This window comes from Schistocerca gregaria, chromosome 2, assembly GCF_023897955.1.
Source record: "Schistocerca gregaria isolate iqSchGreg1 chromosome 2, iqSchGreg1.2, whole genome shotgun sequence".
NCBI classification, from domain to species: domain Eukaryota; kingdom Metazoa; phylum Arthropoda; class Insecta; order Orthoptera; family Acrididae; genus Schistocerca; species Schistocerca gregaria.
In genome coordinates this window covers 504,282,179-504,306,388 of record NC_064921.1, presented here as the reverse complement: position 1 = coordinate 504,306,388, position 24,210 = coordinate 504,282,179, and the positions used below count along the sequence as shown (strand labels likewise).

The window sequence follows — 24,210 nt, the reverse complement described above, 5'->3', positions numbered from 1 at the left end:
GCTATTTTCTTTCAATATCTTTGGCTGATATCTATATCTCTGGCTGACATCTATATCTTTGCCTGAAAACTTTCTTGCAGGTGGTTTATTTACATTTTGACAATACTAACACATATTAGTAGATGGAAGGCTGAATTTGCAAGTCTTTACATGAAAGTCAAGATTTGTGCATATTGGGTGGTGGCAAAATTGTGTCTAGGAAACAGAGGTTTCATGGAAATCAGTTTAGCAACAAAAAAGAGGAAGCAGCTCGAAAGAAGAAGATAAGCTCTCAGTTTCAGAATCGAAACTTGGGACAGGAGAAATGTAAAGGCGTGTGAATGATGTTGATATGGATTCCACTGGATTCAGACTTATTGATTTAGAGCTTCTCCGACAAGCTCAAAGGTTTTCATGTTCAAGTATTAGCTGTAAAAATACGAAATGCATGATCATTGCTGAATAAAGAAAAGTGGGAATAGCTTGTGATTTTAAATTAATTTGTAATTCATGTGGCTATGAATTTTCATTCCCCTCCTACAAAAAAAAACTGACACCAGTACCTATGAAAGCAATTTTAGTTTAGCATATGCTCTGAAATGCCTTGCACAGGGCAGGGAAGGAGGTAGTTTATTGTGTGGTTTTCTTACCATACCTCCACCCTGCACAAGGTTTGAAAAAATAAATAAAGAAATGGCTGATGGCGTGACACTGACAAAGTTTCTATGAAGGAAGCAGTGGAGGCATTGGTGGAAAAAAAAGAAATAGATCCTGGGGGAGATACTCATGACAGTGAATCTCCTACAAATGTTAACTGGCCTGTGTGTGTCTGTAGAAGGGACTTAGATGAAAAGGGGTCACACATCTCTGTATGGAGTAGTATCTGTTGTTGGTATTGACTCAGGTAAAGTTTTATATGTAGAAATTATGTCTAAATACTGCCACCAGTGTGCTACAAGGAAAATGTCCAACAATGAAGATAGTGAGATACTGTGGCAAGAAAAGCATGCAGTAACATGCTCTAAAAATCATAGTGGTTCAAGTGGGGGCATGGAGGATGCTGCAGTTGTGAGGATGTTCTCCAGATCTGAGGACCGGTATGGTGTAAGATACACTAAATACCTTGGTGGCGGGGACTCCTGTTTGTTCAAAGTTGTAACAGATAAAAATCTGTTCAATACAACAATAAAAAAGTTGAAATGTGTTGGCCACACCCAAAAGAGGCTTTGTTGCTTGCTGAAAGATGAGAAAGGTGACATACTTGAGGCTGGATAACCATTAGGAGGAAAAGTCAGACTTACTCTGAAAGAAACCTATTCTCTTCAGTTGCTTTGTGGGAGGAGTCTCAGAAAAAAAACCACATAATTTAGTGGCAATGAGGCATGCTATGTGGGCAATTTTTTTCCATGAACTATCCACTGACCAATGCACAATCTGTGTCCGAAAGACAATTGATGTAAGTTTAACAACAGAAATGAGACGTATTCACATAAACACTCATTAGCAGAACCTGTTATGAATGCAATTAAGCCAACATTCACGTTTCTTGCAAACCCTGATTTACTGAGGAAGTGTCTTCATGGAAAGACACAAAATGCAAATGAAAGCCTCAATAATTTAATTTGGATCAGATGCTCAAAAAGGACATTCTGTGGTCTGTAAGTACTCAAAATAGGTGTCTATGATGTAGTTTATGTTACAATAATGGGAATAATGGCAGAATTGACGTGCTGAAGAGAGTTGGTATAGATCATGGTGTGTTTACAATGAAAGCATTTTACACCATTGGGAGAGCAGGGTCAAGAAAGCCAACAGATCAGTGTCTTACCTGCAAATACAGATCAGGCAGATTCGTTGAAAAACCTGGAGGATAAGGAGTAGCAGTATGGAGGATTTTGAAACTGACGTAAGCTTATTACATGTAGAAGTACGAGAAGAATATCTTTGAACCTCATTTTCTCTGTTTTACATTTTCTGTGTTATTAGAAGCCTTTTCTCAAAAATTATATGTGCTATTGCTATGAAATTTTCAGGAACTGTTCACAACATGTTGCCATCTCCGTGGAACAAAAAAATACAAGAGACTGCAATTACAATCTGATTTTTTACAATTTATACCTTAAATCAATAATTGTAGTTCAGTGGTCTTATAACCTTCTCAGGACACTACAATAAAACATGGTTAGAATTTGAGTTATGGCTTTTTATAAATAAAAACAATAAAAAAAAATAAAAATTCAAATTTCTGGCAAAATATTAATCCTGCATATTTTATTGTATTTCTCCATTGAAACATAGCTCTTTTTTTTACACTTGCACAATTTCAGATTTGCACATTAATAAATATTGCTGTGATGATGTTTTAAGTAAATGTTTACATTTTCTGTTACATCCTCCTTTACGTGCTTGGCAGAGGGTTCACAGAATCACATTCAGACTATTTCTTGATTGTTTCACTCTCCAACAGCACATGGGAAAAATGAACACCTAAATCTTTTCATGTGAACTCTGATTTCTCTTATTTTATTATGATGGCATTTCTGCCAACACAAGGAGTGAATCTGGATCTTTTCACACTCAGAGGAGAATGTCAGTGATTGAAATGTTGTTAAAAGATCTTGCAGGAGGGAGGGGGGAAGATATCTGTGTGATCATTGTTTGTAATTGTAATAGCAAGGAATTTAGCTGAATTGACACACATTAGATTGGTGAGATTTATTGCATAAGCAAAATTTAATGGATTCCTTTTAGTACTCATGTGAAGGACCTCACATTTTATTATTTATTCAACTGGCACTTTTCACAACATACAGATATCCCGTCTAAATCATTTCACAATTCAGTTTGATCTTCTGATGACTTTAATAGATGGTAAACAACAGCATAATCTGCAAACACTCCAAAGTCCTGCTCAGATTGTCTCCTAAATTATTTATATAGTTTAAAGCAGATAAGTGTCTGTAACATTTTCTTGAGGAAGAGCAAAGGGGTTATAACACTTCCTTTCAGAACCACAGATATCACTTCTGTTGCACTCAATGACAACACATCAAATACTATGAAATGTGACCTTTCCGACATGTAGTCATGAACTCAGTTGTGCAACTGAGAATATACTCCATAGGCACAAAATTTGTTTAGAAGCTGCTTGTGAACAATGCTTCTGGAACTGTAGAAATATGGAATCAACTTCAGAGTCCCTGTCGATAGCCCTCATTTCTCCATCTTGATAAAGAACAAGTTGTGTTTGACATGAACAATACTGTGTTAATTTGTGGCGGTTGTGTTCCATTGAATTATTATTTTTTTGGAGTATTTCGTAATGTCTGAACACAGTATATTTGCAATATCCTACAGTAACTCATCATCATGTCATAATTTCTTCTTCTTCTTCTTCTTCTTCTTCTTCGTCTCCACCTTTGCCTTCACCCCGTACCTATATGGGGGGGGGGTGGCATGTGAATTATCCCTCTGACACCCTTTTTGTTGCCAAACCCCTCCTCTCAAAGGATGGAATTTGTGTACCCAACTGTCTGTATCTAGTGTTCTCATCTGAAGGGGAGTGAATGTTTTCTAAATCTTTGTGAATCATGTAGCTGAAGTAGGACGTGACATCAGCCGACTGTTTACCTAACCAAATGTGGGAAACTGACTAAAAACCACATCAAGGTTTTCCGGCACACCAGCCCTCCCTGTTAATGCGCTGGGTGAATTCAGTCCTGGGCCAGCATGCCGCCCCGTATCCCTGAAGCACATGCTAATGAGTGCAGGTATCAAGATGTATCAAATCAATGTCAGTGATATGTATCTATAATTCATCAGATTACTTCTAATTCCTTTCTTCGTGTTAGTGTGACTTGCGCAACTTTCCAGTCTTTAGGTACAGATCTTTCATCAAGTGAGCAGTTTTATTGGACTGTTGGAAGTAGAGCTAGTTCACCAGCCTACTCAGAAAGGAACTTAACTGGTATACAATCTCACCTTTATTAAATGTAAGCTGCTTTGCTACACTGAGGATATCTACTCCTGAATTACTCATGATGGCAGATGTTCTTAATTCGAATTCCGAAACACTTACAGCATCTTCTTTGGTGAAGGAATTACGGAGAACTGTGTTTATTAACACAGTTTTAGTGGCACTGTCATTGGTAACATCACCATTGCTACTTTGCAGTGATGGTGTCAATTGTGTATTGCTGCCAGTTTAGTTTACATATGACTAGAACTTCCTTGGATTTTCTCCCAGTTTCAATGTGGAAATTACAAAAAGCATCTCACATCTTAGTCCACACTATGTTTCAAGCTTCTGTAAGACAATGTTTACCTTTCAGATTTTGTGTCCTAAATCTGGTGTGTTTGTTTCACTGTTTTTGCAACAGTGTCCTGACCTGTTTTGTGTACCATTAATTTACTTCATATTAAACTCTCAACTGCTGTCAACAATATTTCTTTAAATTGGAGCAACTTCTGGCCAGCGATTGCCCAGACAGTGTGCAAAGTCTCTTAAGAAGGTGTCAAGGAAATTTTTATATATATTTTTTAAGGATATATTTTCCATTTATTTTTGGTGGATTTGGATATTATGGTTTTCAGTCTTGCTACTACAACCTAATTTCTGTATCTGTCTAGATGATCTCTATTTGCTCAGGATTGAGTGTTGCAAAGAGGTCTAGTATGTTACCACAACCATTTACACTTTGCGTGGTCTCCTGAAGTAACTGCTCAAATTAATTAAAAAAAATAAATAAAATAAAAAATAAAAGATTCTGACAAAGTTTTCACCTACAATTGACTTTAAACATGTATTTTCATCAACATATTGATGATATCTTGAGGCCATTACCAATTATTATTGTGAGAGTCAGGTGCCTATTTGGACTGAGACTCAAACTTACCTTGAAATTTTAAGCAACTATGTCATCTGAGTCAGAGGGGTCAGTAAAAGAACTCAATTATTACTTTATTCTGGTTGTTGAGTATAACCTATACCACACTAACACACAGCACACTATCTACTTCAATTTCACTAAAGGATAAATTACTTGTAACAGCAACAAACAGATTAACACCAACTGAATATACTCAGTGCTTTCTGAACAGAGTTACATCCTTGGTAAATGCACAGATGACTTTATCTACCATCTGTAACTATTTCTGCTTTAATCCTTTTGATGACTGGTTGGAGCTCTGGTTCTTTCCCAACACAGCTACACCAATTCACAACTATAATACTGATCTGTCCTAGGTCTACTGTTCATTACTTACACAGGACAAGAGGAGTCTGATCTGAATTTCTACATTTACATCTGCATGATCACTGTGAAATATACATTTAAGTGCTTGGCAGAGAGGTTTATAGAACCACTTTCAGACTACTTATCTACTGTTCCATTCTCAAATAGCATGCGGGGAAAATGAACACCTAAACTTTTAGTGTAAGTTCCAATTTCTCTTATTCTTTAATGATAGTCATTTCTCCCTAGGTAGGTACTTACTTGACTCAATTTCTTTGGCCCCTCTGGAGAACAGAGTCTGCAGAAGAACTCAGTATCTACCTGTCTTTGGTCATTTCCATCAATTCTGACCACGTTTTGCCAACACTCCTTGCTTCCCCGTACACTGTCCTCCTCCCCATTCGTCTGGGCCTGCCTCTCTTCCTTGTTTCCCGAGGATTCCGTTCAAATCCCTTCTTTCCAATTGCTCTGTCTGTACCTATACAGGCAATTTCAACAAAATATTTTTCATGTTTGGAGGAGAAAGTCAGTGATTGAAATTCCGTGAAAAGATCTTGCCACAATGCAAAACACCTTTGTTTTAATAATTAACATGCCAACTCACTTATCATATCCTTGATATACTTTTCCTCATTTCATAATAATACAAAAAGAGCCATCGTCCTCTGAATTTTTTCAATGTCCCCACCAACCCTATCTGGTAAGAATCCCAGACTGGTCAGCATCACGTTTGATAGAGCCTACGTCACCTGTCCATTACATATCCATACAAATTTTTACAATCAGATATTTGTATTAGTTGACCGATTCCAGATGCATCTTGCTGCTACAGTTGTCAAAAGCTACAATGTTTCTGTGTTTTGTGAAGCACACAAACATTTTCCTTTGCGTTTAAAGCAAGTTACAAATCTTTGTGCTATTTCCAAATTCTATCAAGATCTGATTGGATATTTTTGCAGGTTTTTTTTCATATAGTGCTCTGTTACAGAAAACTGCTACATCTGCTAAAGGGCTGCGGTAACTGTCAATATTGTCTGTCATCATTAATACACATCACAAATGTGGACCAACACACTTGTCTGGATCATGCCTGATTACATCTGTTGATTGTTTTCCACCTGAGATAATATACAACATCCTCCCTACCAAGAAATCCTTTCACATTTAATTTGATTATACTTTTTTTTTAAAGTTTGTTGCAAATGCTTACGCAGTGGATAATTAAGGTTTCAACAGTCTCATATCTGGTGAGCGTTTGTTTTGGTCTTAACACTAATGCTTTTCAATCTCTTACAGCTGTCATCACGTGAACTGGCTGGAGAGTTGATTACCCTTAACAAAATAGCTACTGTGCACCTCATACACTGCAATGGCATGCACTTCCAAATATTATCCAATCATAGTGATATCAGGCTTGTGAAATTAATTGTGCTAAATAATTGCTGTCTTCAACAAGTCCACAAAGAAAGGAATTTTATGCTACGAGATGTACGAAATGAGGCAAGTCAGTCTGTTTTCATATGAAAGTGGACAAGTCAGTCAGTAGAATGTTGGTGCAGTATTGAAAAAGAAATGTAGTTTAGAAACCCTAAGCATTATTTTGAAAAGAGTGCAGGTTCATTATTTTGAAAAGAGTCCAGTTTCATTATTTTGAAAAGAGTGCAGCTTATTCAGATAGGAGCAACTGAATAAAATCAATTCACTACATATTAAAACATGCAACAGAATCACTAAAAACTAAATTTTGATGTTACTTCCTTGCAAAAATCATGTCTTTTCTTTCGTCTGACATTGTTAGGTGATTTCAATATTCCAGTAAACATACAAACTCAATGCCTCCCACATGCCTGCAGCTTACACATATTCTAAGTAGTTGGGGCTGAAATACATAGCATACATAACGGGAGCCTCTGCTCACATAATTCAGCTAGGAAGAACATGGTTTGCTCTTTATAAGAAACTTGCAAACAGTATCAGCGACGAGGCCAATAGAGGTGACAAATAAATGTTGCGCATCAAGCTGTAGGTGTCGTTGCAGCAAGTCATGATACTGAATGCAGGGGAGGTTTCTCATGCATAGACATGAGTAGTAACTTCTTTCTAGACAGCAAGGGATTTATCTCACTGAATGCTTTCCAAATATCAAGGGATAGAGAAACTATCTGCTTTCATTGATCTTTATGTTAATATGGAGAACCACAGAAAACTGCAAAAATGTTCAGCAAAGTTTTTGTCCAGCAACTTGCAGACATATGAACATCTGAAACAAGGACAAGGGAACATGGTGGACCTCACATAGTTCTCATTTTGAATGGGAGATGCAGTGCAGCTATGAATACAAGATGATACTAATACATCTGTGAAGAACTGGAGTCGCCAAATGTAGAAGTCATGCTCCTGCATGGTCAGTCCTGCAACAGCAGTTACTTTGTACGCACTTTAAGTAATATGGATACCACTATAAGGCTACAAAATCGCCATGCTAGACAACAGTTGTGCCTTTAAATTTTAATAACGAGCACTAAAGATACACAGCTTACATTTTATTTACGGATAAGGTGAAATCCACACAACGTGGGGTACGAAACTTCCACAATAACCACATGTATGCAAATCCAAATCCTCAATTGACCCCTGAAGCAAGACACCAGGTGCACTGCTTTAGTAATTGTGAGGTTGCTCAAGATGGACCTGTAGCATTTGGATTTCTGTCTTCAAGAACTTTTAAAGGCATCGATATATTCCACATCCATCAACAATGTGGACAGGTTAGAGATGAGTTTGCATCATGTATGTAACCACATCTGAGGATAGCTAGGTGTATTCATGCAAGTTCATGGTCCTTTGAGGAGGAGGACTGAAAGATGCATAAAAATGAATGGTAAACACGATGAGCACGTCCTGTAGAATAAGGTGGTAGAGTTTCACTGGAGACAATGACACGTATCCCCAAAAGCTTTTGTTTCTGGACACACATTTGCATGCCCTTTTTCTAATTCGGACTAGTACTATTCCCTATAAGAATACAGCACATTTTTATTATTACTTTTTTCAAACAAACTATATATTCATGTTGAATAATAATTTACTCTAATTTTGTTATTGCCTTACTTAGTTTTGGATATTCTGTACACGGTTTCAACTTTTAAATGTCAGCATTTGTAATTCAATTGGTAATGTCACACTATCACAAACTGCAAGTTATAGATATAAATTAATTTCCTCGTGATACTCATATTTATACTGACTATCCACAAGGTCCTCTATCTCTGTATTGATCTTAGTTATTTCCTATGGCAGTTTCTCTTTTTCAAAGGCTGATTTCCTGAACAACTTCATTTACAAATAATGTCAGAGATACTGTGATTGCTAAGCTTTTCATTCTAGAATGGTAATCGGTTTTTTTTTTTTTTCAAATTACTTTATTTTCATTGCTGGACCAATATTCTACTATCATGCAACATCTTACAATCTCTATGTCCTTTTATAACTATATAAGCATACTAAAAAGTAAACAAACGTTAAGAGGGAGTCACTTGCTGGTAACTGATTAATGTATGGCACATAGAAACACTTCACCACGCAACAAATTTACTAGCTTTTGAGCTACTGCCCTTTTCCTAGTTCACAGCTGCCCAAGTGCAGTGCTTGCTTAAACAAAAAAGAGAACTATAGTTCAAAACCTAATGAAGTCTCTGTGCTGTTATGTGTTTCTACTGTCCTTGTACCAGTCAGCTAAAGATAACATAGAAATGTAGTGCTTACCAGCAGTGCAAAACTAATGCTGTGCTTGAGGAATATAGGCTACTTATGCAGCTGAATGTTTATAGCTTACAGCATGACAGTAAAGATAAATATACAATATAGTAAAGATAGATATACAATACATACAGATAGCAGTAAAATTCATACCCATGTAAAGTATAGCTGTCAACAAATTCCCAAAAATCACTCAATATGAACAAAAAAATTTATCACAAGAAAGGCAAAAAGAACTGCCACAAATATAACGACAGTAACTGTCTTGGATATAACAAACACAGCACAAAAATGCAGCAAGTCGACACAAAAAATAATTAATATGGAAATGTGACAGCAAATTGCACAGTCTATTAAATGTTTGGAGACCGTCATCCTGTCATGCCAATGGATGATGATGGAGCCAGTTAATAATTCAGAGAAAGAAACTGTGACAACACAGCTCCATAACCAAATTTATCAGGAATGAAAAAGAAATACAAACATTTGAGACTATATAACAGGTCTCCCGTCATACAAAATTCTGCTGCCTCTTCAGTTAGCGCCAAATTACCAATTTTTCCCACTCATCCAGAGAAAAATTACATTAAGACAAAAGTCAATTACCATGTAGAAATTAAAGTAAGAGAGTTCTGATGAAGATTACCATTATTAATGTATCAAATTCTGCATCACACCCGAATTCTGTTAAGACATTCTTCTCAGAAGAAAAATTTTTTCCACCAACCCAAGACTTCACAAGAAAACAATTAAGCAGAAGTTTTAATAACACACAAAGCACAAAATTACATTCAGTTTTTTTTAATTTTGATAAAATAATACTAATTTTTGATATGCCAATCAATATTACACACTAAACATTGAGAGAAACAATGTAAGCACACAAAGTTCTACAAGAACAAAGATGTCCAGGGAACTAATTACAAATATTTCCTAATTTTATACTGAATTCAGTCATGGAATTCAAGTTACCAGATCTCATGTTGAACCTACGATCTTTTTAATTTAGTGTATCATAATAAGCATGCATACCATTCACAAGTTCTAAATGCTAAATTGAGATTTAAATAATCATAATTACTAAATACAAAAATAGTAAGACAGTCAAATTACCATGATAACTTATCTCAGATACAAACAATATACTGTACAGACAAAAATTCTACAAAATATCAAAGAATATTAAACAACAAAGGGGAAGTACACACCAAAAGCTTAACAGAGAAAAATACTATAAAACAGAGAACAGAAATAACAAAAGTAAGCTTTTGTAAAGTTTTTGGAACCACCACAAAGAAAAAAACATGTTGTGCAAAAAAACAAAAAATTAAAGTGATAAAGCATTCTTAGCCTCTGCAATATGTAGCACTGTTTTCTACCACCACAACCCACAAACTGAACTCTATGCAATTTACTTTTGTGAAGAAACTTTAAATTGATTATTTCTCCCTTCATAATCACTAAATAATTGCATAAACCTCTTTCCATAATATTTTTTGGAGCTTCCTTACTATGAGACACACACATTATCATACTTGTTTTACTTTGTTAATGTTAAAATTAAAACCTCTTTTCAAGATGCTTGTCCATTCCATTCAGCAGATCAAACTGATGGTTCAGTAACATTCACACCTGTCAGCACATGCCCTTCCTGAAATTAGTATTAATACATTACTAGTCTGATGTATCTTGCATACTACATGGTATGATTTTGTAAATGGATGGTTCTCCACAGATATTCTGAAGAAATGTCATCTTCTCCAAGCATTTCATTTTGCCTGTCCTTCAGTCCCTATCAAATTACTCTGACAGTACCACATCACTCATCTTCATCCAGTTCCTCCTGCCTCCCCATAATGTTGCCTTAAAAGATTATTTCCTTTGCGTAGTCCAATATATCCATTCCATCTTTCGTCTTTCCGTTCTCTGCATAGTAGTGGCTTGGCATCTGAGAAACTGTTCTCTTTTGTTCAATGTTTTTCTTAATTTTCCTATATGTAGAATCTACCTCTCCCATACTCATGCATGCTTTTACAGCGTTTCTTTTTCTGCAAGACATTCCTTCTTTGCCATTTTGCACTTTCTATCAATAATTTTTTTTTAATGTATATGTAGAATCTCTACTTCATTTACTCACAATTTTATTTTCTCCTTACATTAATTAATTCAATATCTCACATACTGTACAGGGTGTTTTACTGGACCTCATCTTTTTGCATATTTGAACCTCTGGTAGTTTCACTATTTCATCTCTCAAAGCTACTAATGCAGCTTCCATTTTTTGTTATTTCCCCTTTCCATCAATCACTGTATAATGCACTATTACCAACTCTCAAAAAACTTCTGGCTCTTTCCACCTTTCATCAATTTCTTTTGCTTTAATCTGCATCCAAAACAAGTCAGTTAAGTTCAAAGTCCATATATTGTTTTGAAAACCATTCTTCTTGTTGTCATCTTCAGTCTACAACTAGTCTGATTCTGCTCTCTATGTTGGTCCACCCTGTGCAACTCTCCCAATCTCTGTGATTACCCATCTAATGTCCAGCATTCTTTGCAGTAAAACATTTAAAAAGATTCTATCCACTCCCTGCCTGAACTGTTGATTGTCTATGTTTTGCTTCTGTAAGAGGCTACACTCCAATAAATACCTGCAGGAAAGACTTCCTGAAGCTTAAATTTATGTACCTCTCTCTCTTTCATAAACACTCTCCTTGCTATTGCCAGTAATTTTGCTGTCCAAACAGCAAACCTCATCTAGTACTTTTAGTGTTTCATTTTCCAATTTAACTCGCTTAGCATCTCATTTCATTGGACTGCCATTAACATAGTTTTACTTCTATCAACGCAATCTGTATAATCCTTTCCAGACATTTTTTGTTCCATTAAACTTATTTTCCAAGTTCTTTGCCATCTCTGACAAGATTGCCGATTCATTGCCAAATCTTCACTTTTTATTTCTTCTCCCTGACCTTTAATCTCCTTTCCCAATTTCTCTTTTGGTTTCCCACACAGCTTGCTTAATGTACAGATTCAGCAACACTGGTGGTAAACTACAACTTGTCTCACTCTCTTCTCAACATCTGCTTCCCTTTCATGTCTCTTGAGTCTTATAATTGCAGACTAGTTTCTGTACAAGTTGTGAATAATATTTCCCACACAGTTTTTTTTATTCCTTGACACCTTCATAATTGCAAAGAGTGTATTCCAGCAAGCACTGTCAAAAGCCTTCTGTAAAGTTACAACTGCTATAAATTTAGCTTTGCCTTTTTTAATCATCTTCTAAGGTAAGTTGTAGTGCCAGCATAGTTTCACGTGTTTCAACATTTCTCTGAAATCCAAACTGATCTCTCCTTGGTTTTTGTTCCAATCTCTAAATAATTCACGTCAGTATTTTGGAACCATGATTTATTAAACTTGTAGTTCGGTGATATTCACACCTCTCAGTATCCGCCTTCTTTGAAATTTGAATTATTACATTGTTGCAGTAAAGGACACCACTCACCAAAAAGCAGAAGGATTTAGTTGTTGATACGCACACATGAAAGAAAGAAAATTTGTTAGCTTTTGGAATAACCCTTTTACAAGCTGGAGTAAAACAAACACACACACACACACACCCCACCACCACCACCACCACCACCACCACCACCACCACCACCACCACCACCACCTATGGCCCCACATCATGCCAACACCACTACCGATGCCCCTATATAATGCCAAGTGGATGAACAATTCATCCAACCAGTACCATGTAGGAGCATTGCATGTGTATGCCTCCTTGTATGCATGCTTAAGTCCAAGGGTACTCAACCGTTCTCATATATCTTGCACAGCAGGTGGAATACTTTTATCATGGATGGCTCAACCAAGCATCTTAATTATCATGAGGGACAGTCTCCTATTTCAGGGGCTTTGTTTCCACTTGTCTTTTAGTGCTCCATCAAATTTTTCTTGTAGTATCTTGTCTCCGATCATTTCTTCATTTACATCCTCTTATCTTTCTGTAATAGTATTCTGAAGTTTATTTCCTTTGTATAGCACTTCTATATATTCCTTCCACCTTCCAACTTTCCCTTATTTGCTTAGTGTGGGCTTGTCATCTGAGCTCTGGATTTTCATACAGCTGCTTCTCCTGTATTGGCAGCATGTACTGGGTTACAATTATTGAAGTGTACGAGGGGGAGGGGGGGAACTTTATTCAACATGTAAACGTCACTACACATTTTACTGGGTTTAGGTTATGACATGGTCGATATGCCTGTCATCAATGGTAATGATGCAGTGAAGATGAAGAGGAAAATTCTGCATGACCACTGAAGTGTCAGAACATTGATGCTGTCGATGACATCCTGAATGGCTGTTTTCAGCCCAGCCATGATTTTGAGGTTATTGCTGTACTCCTTGTCTTTAATACAGCCCCACAAAAAGGAGTCGCATGTGTTCAAATCTGGAGTTTATGGCAGCCAATTGAGACCCATGCCAGTGGCCTCTCAGTACCCTAGAGCCAGAATGCAGTCCCCAAAGTGCTCCTCCCGCTTCAATGGGGCCGAGTTTCATCTTGTATGAACCACATCTTGTCAAAATCAGGGTCACTTTGGATAATAAGGATGAAATCATCTTGCAAAGCCTTCATGTATTGTTTGGTAGTCACCATGCCATCAAGGAATATTGCACTGATTATTCCGTGACTCAAGATTGCACACCACACAGGCACCTGCTAAGGATGAAGAGGTTTCTCGATTGGAAATGCAGATTCTCAGTCCCCCAAATTCACCAATTTTGTTTACTGATGAACCCACCCAAATGAGGAAGATATTGGTGTTTAACGTCCCGTCGACAACGAGGTCATTAGAGACGGAGCACAAGCTCGGATTAGGGAAGGATGGGAAAGGAAGTCGGCTGTGCCCTTTCAAAGGAACTATCCCGGCATTTGCCTGGTGTGATCTAAGGAAATCACGGAAAACCTAAATCAGGATCGCCGGACGCGGGATTGAACCGTCGTCCTCCCGAATGCGATTCCAGTGTGCTAACCACTGCGCCACCTCGCTCGGTACACCCAAATGAAAGTGGACTTCGTCACTAAACCAACGCATAAAAATTCCCATCACACCCCATGGCCAGCCGTGCAGTTTGAATGTTCACACACAAACCATTCAGAAATTATGATGATTTTATTCCATACAGTTCAATAGTTGTCACCTTGTATTGGGTTTGTTCACTGGCCACAACGACTTAGTCATACTGCACTTTTTGTCAACCTTACGTTTCAGACTTCTGTATTCTTTTGTCTGCTTCAATTACTGCTATATTTTCTCCTTTTGTCAATTAAATTCAGTATCTTCTGTGTTAGTCACGGATTTCCACTGAGGCTAGTCTTTTTGCCTATTTGACACACTGCCGCCTTCACTATTTCATCTCTTGCATTTTTTCAGTTTTCATCTGCAATTTGATTCTTTGTTTTACCATTATACAAGCTATGCAAAATCTTCCAGTGTCTCCGGGTATCTTTGAAGTATATACAACCTTCTTTCAAAATTCTTAAACCAAGTGTTCCAGTCCTCAATCAAAACTAAATTTTCATCTCCTTTAAGGATGGGTATAATATCTACAGGCAGGTCACCACACCAAACTAGGTAACAAGTCATAGTCATCAGATCACCACCACCACCACCACCACCACCACCACTTAAGACTGATTATGCCTTTCAGTGTTCAGTCTGGAGCATAGTCCCCCTTATAAAATTCCTCCACGATTCCCTAACATTGGTGCCTTTTCTAATATTAAGCCTATTACTTCGAAATCATTCTTAACCAAATCCAGGTACCTTCTCCTTGGTCTACCCCGACTCCTTCTACCCTCTACTGCTGAACCCATGAGTCTCTTGGGTAACCTTGCTTCTCCCATGCGTGTAACATGACCCCACTATCTAAGCCTGTTTGCCCTGACTGCTACACCTATAGAGTTCATTCCCAGTTTTTTCTTTGATTTCCTCATTGTGGACACCCTCCTGCCATTGTTCACATCTACTAGTACCTGCAACCATCCTAGCTACTTTCATATCTGTAACCTCAACCTTATTGATAAGGTAACCTGAATCCACGCAGCTTTCGCTCCCATACAACAAAGTTGGTCGAAAGATTGAACGGTGCACAGATACGGTACTGACTTCCTTCTTGCAGAGGAGAGTAGGTCGTAGCTGAGCGCTCACTGCATTAGCTTTGCTACACCTCGCTTCCAGTTCTTTCATTATGTTGCCATCCTGTGAGACCATGCATCCTAAGTACTTGAAACCGTCCACCTGTTCTAACTTGGTTCCTCCTATTTGGCACTCTATCCGTTTATATTTCTTTCCCACTGACATTACTTTCGTTTTGGAGATGCTAATCTTCATACCATAGTCCTTACATTTCTGATCTAGCTCTGAAATATTACTTTGCAAACTTTCAATCAAATCTGCCATCACAACTAAGTCATCCGCATATGCGAGACTGCTTATTGTGTGTTCACATTTCTTAATCTCACCCAGCCAGTCTATTGTTTTCAACAAATGATCCATAAATAATATGAACAACAGTGGAGACAGGTTGCAGCCTGGTCTTACCCCTGAAACTACTTTGAACCATAAACTCAATTTACTGTCAACTCTAACTGCTGCCTGACTATCTATGTAAAGACCTTTGATTGCTTGAAAATGTTTGCCTCCTATTCCATAATCTCATAGATCAGACAATAACTTCCTCCTAGGAACCCGGTCATATGACTTTTCTAGATCTATAGAGCATAGATACAATTCCCTGTTCTACTCATAACACTTCTCCATTATTTGCCGTAAGCTAAAGATCTTGTCCTGACAACCTCTAAGAGGCCTAAACTCACACTGATTTTCATCCAATTTGTCCTAGGCTAATACTTGCACTTTCCTTTCAACAATACGTGAGAAGATTTTACCCACAATGCTGATTAAAGAGATAACTCTGTAGTTGTTACAATCTTTTCTGTTTCCATGTTTAAAGATTGGTGTGATTACTGCTTTCGTTCAGTCTGATGGAACATGTCCCAACTCCCATGCCATTTCAAATTGGCCTGTGTAGCCATTTAGGACCTGACATTCCACTGTATTTGATGAGTTCTGACTTAATTTCATCCACCCCAGCTGCTTTATTGCACTGCAATCTATTGACCATTTTCTCCGCTTCCTCAAATGTGATCCTATTTCCATTGTCATTCCTATCCCATCGTACATCAAAATCTGAAACATTACTGATCATATTTTCACCTACATTGAGCAACTCTTCAAAATATTCCCTCCTCCTGCTCAAGGCATCAACAGGATTCACCGGCAGTTTTCCTGACCTGTCCAAAATATTTGTTATTTCCTTCTTACCTCCCTTTCGAAGACTGCTAATTACACTCCAGAATGGATTTCCAGCAGCTTGACCCAAAGTCTCCAACCTGTTTCCAAAGTCTTCCCACGATTTCTTCTTGGATGCTGCAATTATCTGTTTGGCTTAGCTTCTTTCTTCAACATAACTTTCTCTGTCTACCTGAGTTCTAGTATGTAGCCATTTTTGATACACATTCTTTTTCCTTTTTCAGGCTGCCTTGACTGTGTCATTCCACAAAGCTGTGTGCTTCATCCTACCCTTACACACTACTGTTCCAAGACATTCTTTAGCCACTTCTAGTACTGTGTCCCCGTACCTTGTCCATTCCTTTCCAATGACTGTAATTGACTACATTCAACAAACTGGTATCTTTCTGAGATCACTGTTATGTACTTGTGCCTGATTTCCTTATCAGTAAGTTTCTCCACTCTTATCCTCCAACATATGGACGTGAACTCCTGCACTTTTGGCCTCACAATACCAATTTCACTGCAGATTAAATAGTGATCAGTGTCATCAAAGAATACCCTGAAAACATGTGTGTCCCTCACAGCCTTCCTGAATTCCTGATCTGTTATATAGTCAATGACAGATCTGGTTCCCCTGACTTCCGGGTTGAATGTTCTTATGTTTAAAAAAGGAGTTTGTGATTACTAAGCTCATACTGGCACAGAAATCCAAGAGTTGTTTTCCGTTCCTGTTGGCCACCATATCCTCTCCAAATTTACCCATAACCTTTTCATACCCTTCTGTTCGATTTCCAATCCTGGCATTAAAATCAACCATGAGCAGAACACTGTCCTTGTCCTTTACTCTAACAACTACACCACTGAGTGCATCCAAAAAACTATCCATCTTCTCTTGATCTGTCCCTCCACAATGTGAATATACTGACAATCCTAATTTTCTTGCTAGACACAGTCAAATGTGCCCACATCAGTCGTTCTTTTACATACCTTATTGCAAGTATGCTGGGTTCCATTTCTTTCCTGATGTAAAGCCCTACACCCATTGTGCTATTCCTGCTTTGACTCCTGACAGGTGAACCTTGTATTCTCCCACTTCATCTTCTTTCTCACCCCTTACCCGAATGTCACTAACAGATAAAACATCCAACCCCATCTTAATTGCAGCCTCTGCCAGCTCTACCTTCTTTCCAGAGCAGCCCCCATTGATATTAATAGCTCCCCATCTCAATACCATTCGTTTGCCGAGTCGTATCTTAGGAGTCCCTGGTTTGTCAATTAGAGGTGCGACTCCGTCACCTACATAGGTCCGAGGCATTTTGCTCTGATTGTTGCCAGCATCATATTTAATGTACCAGGGAAGCAGGTTGCTAGCCTTACTTGCCCTGGGTCCCATTGAGTTTTACCCCTAAGGGTTGAGGGACTAACTGGAGGATTTGGTACTCTTTGCTGTCTGAGCAGAAAGGTGACCATGACTCAGAATATGTCCTAGATGCCTAGCCTCATTCCAAAGTAACTGGTATCCCAACTGCCAGGACCACTTACTTGGCCACTCATACGTCGCTAGGCTCCATGCATATGAGTTTATCATCATGAATTTGCAATGTCGTTTCCTAATATCTTTGCAGTACATGTGAAATAGAAAGGAGTCGCACGAACCCTGTAAGTAAAGCCATGAACTAGCAGCGAGGATGCAATGATAGAATTGCATTTGCTAACCACTGTCACTTAACAGCAATCTAAGCATTGTGAAGCAGCAGTAGTTGTGGGAGAGTCGGGCAATGCATGTGTTTGCAACCCTAGCAACGGCTGTCATGAATGCAGCTGGTTTGGATGTGGAATTGTTTATTGAAAAGGTGAAAAAATGCACTGTAATATGGGAGACATCTTGCAAGAAATATTATGAAAAGCTTAAGAAGAGAGCTGCACGATTTCAAGTGTATGAAAAGTTTTGTGATGGCTCTGCTATGAAACTTTACTTTCATCTTCTCTTCAATATACATGCAATATCATGTACTCTTCTTTCAGCAGCCTTGAATTAACTAGCGAGTGAAGCCGAAATATCCTGTTACATTCATTACAGTGTACTTAAACAAATAGTGCCTGCTTTTTTTTCTCTCTATGTCCATACTAGTTGCCTTTTAATCTAATTCTACTGCACAATTATCATTGTTAATGTCCCTGTGTGTGCACTGCAACAATTTCTGTTGGTGTGAGGTCACTACACACTGTGACCTTATGGGTTGTATGGGAATGTGCATTTAATGTGGATGATGAAACAAAATACAATCTCTCACACCATCAACTCACCAAAAACTTATAAACTGTTCACTAGTTATATATCAGCTCGGAGCATCCAGGTGATACTGCACAAAAAAATTTACCACACGTTACACAGCACAAACACTTCAGTGCCCCCCCCCCCCCCTCCCCCTCCTGTGACTGTGGTTCAACATACAAGTTTGGTTACATTTCATCTGCAGGGCACCAACTCACAATATGTCCAATGTTCCACAAAAGTATATAATGTAAATGCAAGCAGGACTTGCTATGCTAAAGTCATGTAAGCACTCACGTAATTTTTAAAGTTTCATGAATTCTAGTTTATTCCCAATAAGAACATTGAGAAGTGACAGTTCACAGTAAATTAATGTCAGAGTTTGACTGAGTTTCTTATGATCTTGGAGGCAGTTGAATAAACTACAATTAATTGCGAGTTATCTTTAGAAAACCATTATAGTTGCACAGTATATCAAACTATAAATTCCACAATGGCTGAAAACTTATGAACTGCACTCGTATCTCAGAGAACCCAAATAGTAACAAGTTCATCACACACCGACAAATATCTATGTCTAAAATTAGGAACTTTGAATAATTCACACACTGGAACTAGTGGCTATTTCACCGATCATCAAGACAAAGCTTTCTCTTAACACTCCCTTCCAAATTGCCGCTGTTCATCAAGGAAACCTCAGTTGAGCACCACTGAAGTCAGTTAAACCACTGAATGTGAAAATTACTGAAATTCTTAACCCTTTGAATGTCAAGGTAACGATCTATTGTTACCCCCTACTGATGCATATACTGTCAGGGTGCTGATTCGTCGGTACTTTGCTTCGTCTTGTTTAGAATCAGGTGATAGATGGTGTGGCGTGCTGATTACATATGCTCTTTGCCTTGAGCTATGTGTAGGTTGATAACTATTGACAAATGAGCACTGTTTCAGTGAAATATTAGTGTTCGATTATTCCGCTTTTGCATCGTTTGTTTATTGATGCCGTGCTTTGCAGTACATGTTTACATTCTGTTATTGCATTATACATTATTATCATGGTTTCTGTGTGTTTTTCTTCACAATAAGAGTTTACAGTTTATTTTCTCCGCTTTTTGTGAAAAATGCGACCTATACCAGGCCACAGCAGAGGACTTACCAATGAAGAAATTTGTGAACTTCAAGGATGTACTAGTGATACAGAGTGTTTTAGCGAAAGTAGCAACAGTTCAGAAAGTGACAGTGATGTACTTGATGATGACGTGTATGAAAGTGAAGACGAAATGAAAGATGTATAATACACTGAAGTACTTGCACCTGAAACACTACAGCCATTACCACATCCATTTCAAGAGCTGCCAGGACCAAAATATATGCCCCCAGCAGGATCTACTGTGGTAGAATATTTCAATCTATTCTTTACTGCAACATTGTTGCACCTTATTGTCATTGAAACAAATTGCTCAGCTACATTGTCCAAACCGTATAAGAAATGGAAGAATGTGCAGGTACTGAGATAAGAGGTTTTATTGCTTGCTTACTAAATATGGGACTCAATAAAAGGCCGACAATGCTCTCATACTGGAGCACAAAACCAGGCATTTCCATGGTTTGGTAAAATGTTTCTGCTCACTGATTTAGGCATCTTATGAAATTCTTTCATTTGTGGATAGTGAGAAATGTCCAGCATCAGGCCATCCTGATGACGACCCATGTATCAGGGTACCAGCCATTGGTAGATCATGCTAATAATGTATTTAGACATCATTACACACCTCATGAACACCTTAGTATTTATGAGTGTCTAGTTGGCACTAAATGTCACACTTCCCTATCACAGTATTTGCCAAACAAACACCACCACCAATGGGGAATCAAATTCTGAATGCTGTGTGACTCCATAACGCACTATTGCTTTGGGTTTTATACTTACAGAGGTGCCAAAAGCCAAGAAGATAAGGCTGAGATTGCAAGACATAGCTTAGATTACTGTGTTGTCCTGAAGTTACTGTGTTTGGGCAATTACTTGAACAAGAGATATCATATCTTTGTGGACAACTTTTTCATGTCAGTACCACTTGTAAAAAGTCTTTAATAAATTAGGTACATACGTTACTGGCACTAAGAAAAAACAGGAAATATTTGCCAAAGCAATTTAGAAAGAAATTTGGAATTGCAGAAAAGATGTATTGTAAGTCAGGTCTGGTACTATAATGTGCGTACCGAGAGAAAAAATCCCAGCGTACCCCCCGTTCTCTTATTGTCAAGCGAAGTTGGTGCTGGTGACATTGAAGTCCAAAATAAAAATAAAACAGTAAAAAAGCCAGAAATAATACACCAGTACAACCAGTATGTAAGTGGAATAGACACATCTGACATGATGCTGTATGTGTATTTGGATGAGAGGCGAACTCTTCGTTGCTGGAAGAAGGTAGCTATTAACATAATGTCAAGAATGGTGCTGAACTCTTACATATTATGCAAAGAGCATAATAAAGGAAGGAAAGTTGTTTCCAGATATGTATATAATGTCATGATAATTGAAGCCTTGTCAGATGAATGGCTCTCATGGTTCTCCAGGTTTGAGGAAACTTCCAGAGAAGAAAGAGTCAAGATGCTGTGTGTGTACTAGTGAGGGAAGGAAAAGAATGTCAAGAACTGTTTGTAATAGATGCAATAATGGGTTGCATGATGAACGTTTTCCTAGACACAAATGCTAAGTCATACTGTAGACATGGAAATTCTACAATGTTCTCTTCAAATAAATAATTATTATCTCTCTAAATAATAACACAAATTTTATATCCCTCATGTCATTTTACTCAGAAACCTGTGTAGATTCTATGGGCTGTAGTTAGCCTTCTTAAATTGAAGCACAGTGTTTGATATATGGAATCAAAGTCAAATTTATAATATTTTTAAAAAAATATATTTTATTTGGACTGTCACAGTCAAATTCATTTGAAACATTATGATAATCTGTGTAAGCCATAATATTCTACATACTTTTATGGATAAGCGGTAATTTTTTCACATTTTTAAAGTGAATACTGTGTGATATCTGGCAATTTAAATAGAATGTAGCATAATCGTATAAATATGCATGGCATTTTCAACATACACCACTCCAAATCAGCCGACTGCAAAAGGGTTAATTTTAACCATTTATAAATGTACGATACATCAAATCATACAGAAATTTTCCGAGAAATATTATGCTGCTATTAGTTTTCTTTTATCTACTATAGTTTATTTATAAACAATAATTTCTAAGGTTTTCCTCCAGTTTTGGATTTATAAGTGTAAATATTAACAAACCATTTAAATTATACATTAAATAATTTTCTATATATATCTAAAGTTCACAGTACCTCCACTACTCTTCATGTTTCTCTATTTATTTAATAAGAAATAACTGTTTTTAACTGTGTGAAATCCACTTTTTAGCCTGCCATTTAAATTTCATGTACTGCATATCCTGTTTCACTTTGGCATATGAAGATACAGGGAATGACTTTACTGTCTCTAATAATTACGAGGTCAATGTGTAACCTAATTTGTCTTCAAATTTTCCATAAATCCTTCACAATTAAACCTATCTTTGGTACCTTATGAAAATGGGATCTCAACAAAGTGGACCTTTATGTTTCTCCAAAAAACAAGACAGCAAGTTTAGTGTTCAGCATTTAATCAGTGCTGGTGTGATAACAGATGGAGCACTACATCAAAGAAGCAGCTATCTTAGCCAATGAATTCTCACTCACTCTGAGGAAATAAAACTCATTTTCTCAGTTGAAAGCATATTACCCTGGTTAGTACACAGTGCACCCCAAACTGGCTTTTTCATGCAGACCTTAACCATGCTGACACTATCTAATTTAATGAACAAATTGCAACTTATAATTTCTGTCACATCTTCTAATGAGACCCCATGAACCATGGGCCTTGGCAAAGTGGAGTCACTTAAGTGCATCAATGATACAGATAGCTGTACTATAGGTGCAACCATGTTGGAAGGGTGTCTATGGAGTGTTCAGACTGACATATCATTCCTGAAGAGGGACAGCAGTATTTTCAGTAGTTGTTACAACACAGTCTGAATGATTAACTGACCTATCCTTGAAAAAGTAGTTCTATGGGTAGTATGTGTAATATTATATCCTTAAATTGGGTGGGTGGGTAGGTAGGTAGGTAGAGATGATAGATTGATACTATATATAGTGGGATTTGGTGATGAATAGAGTTTCTAATCAAGTGAGTTCAGGGTTATCAACAGAAATTCAAACAGAGGCAATTATAATAATGAACAAAGAAATTTGAATATGGGTGAGCTACTATGAGCAACAGAGTGAACACACAATCATAGCTAAGAAGACTCAAAGCCAAAACTCGCCACAATAGTTTAAATTTATGTGGTTACTAGCTTTGGAGATGATACAAATATTTTAAAAATATGTGATGAGATAAAAGAAATAACTCAGATTAAGGGCGACAAAAATTTAATTGTGTTGGGGGAGCGGAATTCAGTAGGAGGAAAAGGAAGAGAAGGAAATATAGCAGCAGAACATGGACTGTGAGGAGGGGGGGAGGGGGGGGGGAGTGAAAGGGGAAGCTGCCTGGTAGAATTTTGCACAGAGGAAAGTTTATTCAAAGCTGATACTTGTTTTCAGAATCATGAATGAATGATGTATATGTGGAAAAGACCTGGAGACATTTAAATGTTTCAGACAGATGTATATAATGGTACTACACATTTCAAAGCCACATTTTAAACTGTAAATCCAGGAGCAAAAGTGGACACTGGCCATAATTTATTGGTTACAACAGCAGATTAAAACAAGAGATATTTCATAAAGGTAGGAAATTACAGTAACGGGGCCTGATGTTGAAACACCCAGGGTTATTAACAGTTTTGAAGGGAGCAACAGGCAACATATTACAATCAGATGAAAGGCAAGGTCCCAGATTAAATCCCAGTTCAGCACATGGTTTTAATCATCCGAGTGTTACACTTTTTTGTTCACCTTTACTACTTCTTCATATTGTTGATTATCAGTTAATACTGGTGTCCACTGCTCCCTTTCCTTTATTTGTAATTTCTCCAATGAATAGTCTTTCTTCAGCTTTACTGCTGTTACCTGCTTCCCATTCACTTACATGCCTTCCTTAGCACAGCTTAGTCCATCTTTAGTTACACCTAAAGTACAACAAACTTGTTTTCCAAACCAAAGCTTCAGCAGTGCTTGTGGAAAACATCCTTTTTACTATATTTTTCTTAATTTGGGCACAGCTTCTCCATCTCTTTTTCCGTTGTTGTTAATGATGTTCCACCTTTCCTAGGTGTTTACAAAATCAAGTAAGTTTTTTGAATTGTACATGTTACACTTTCAGTTGGTGTGTCTCAGGTGTCTATTGCTGTCAGTAGCTCTCATTCAATCCCCGCCACCACAGGTTTTGCGTTGTTCATAAACAGTCTTTCCAACTTTCATGCTACATTTTCCATCTTCCTTACCAAATTAAAACATTTATGTCCAGCTACTGATACAAAAGTTTGTATTTAAGTGAAAATAATCTTATTTTCCTTATTTTCCTCTTGGTTCTACTTGTA

At 37.5% G+C, this 24,210-nt stretch overlaps 1 protein-coding gene across 5 annotated transcripts in view; it reads right to left on the bottom strand.

Moving 5' to 3' along the window:
• Nucleotides 1-24,210, bottom strand: part of LOC126328814 (RCC1 and BTB domain-containing protein 1-like) — a 203,583-nt gene that overhangs the window by 16,558 nt on the left and 162,815 nt on the right. The window contains exon 12 of one of the 5 annotated variants that reach the window (XR_007561953.1): nt 5,475-5,691. The exons of the other annotated variants lie outside the window; for them this stretch is intronic. The gene's annotated coding sequence lies outside the window, so the exon portion shown is untranslated. The remainder of the gene's footprint in view (nt 1-5,474; nt 5,692-24,210) is intronic. 5 annotated transcript variants of the gene reach the window in all.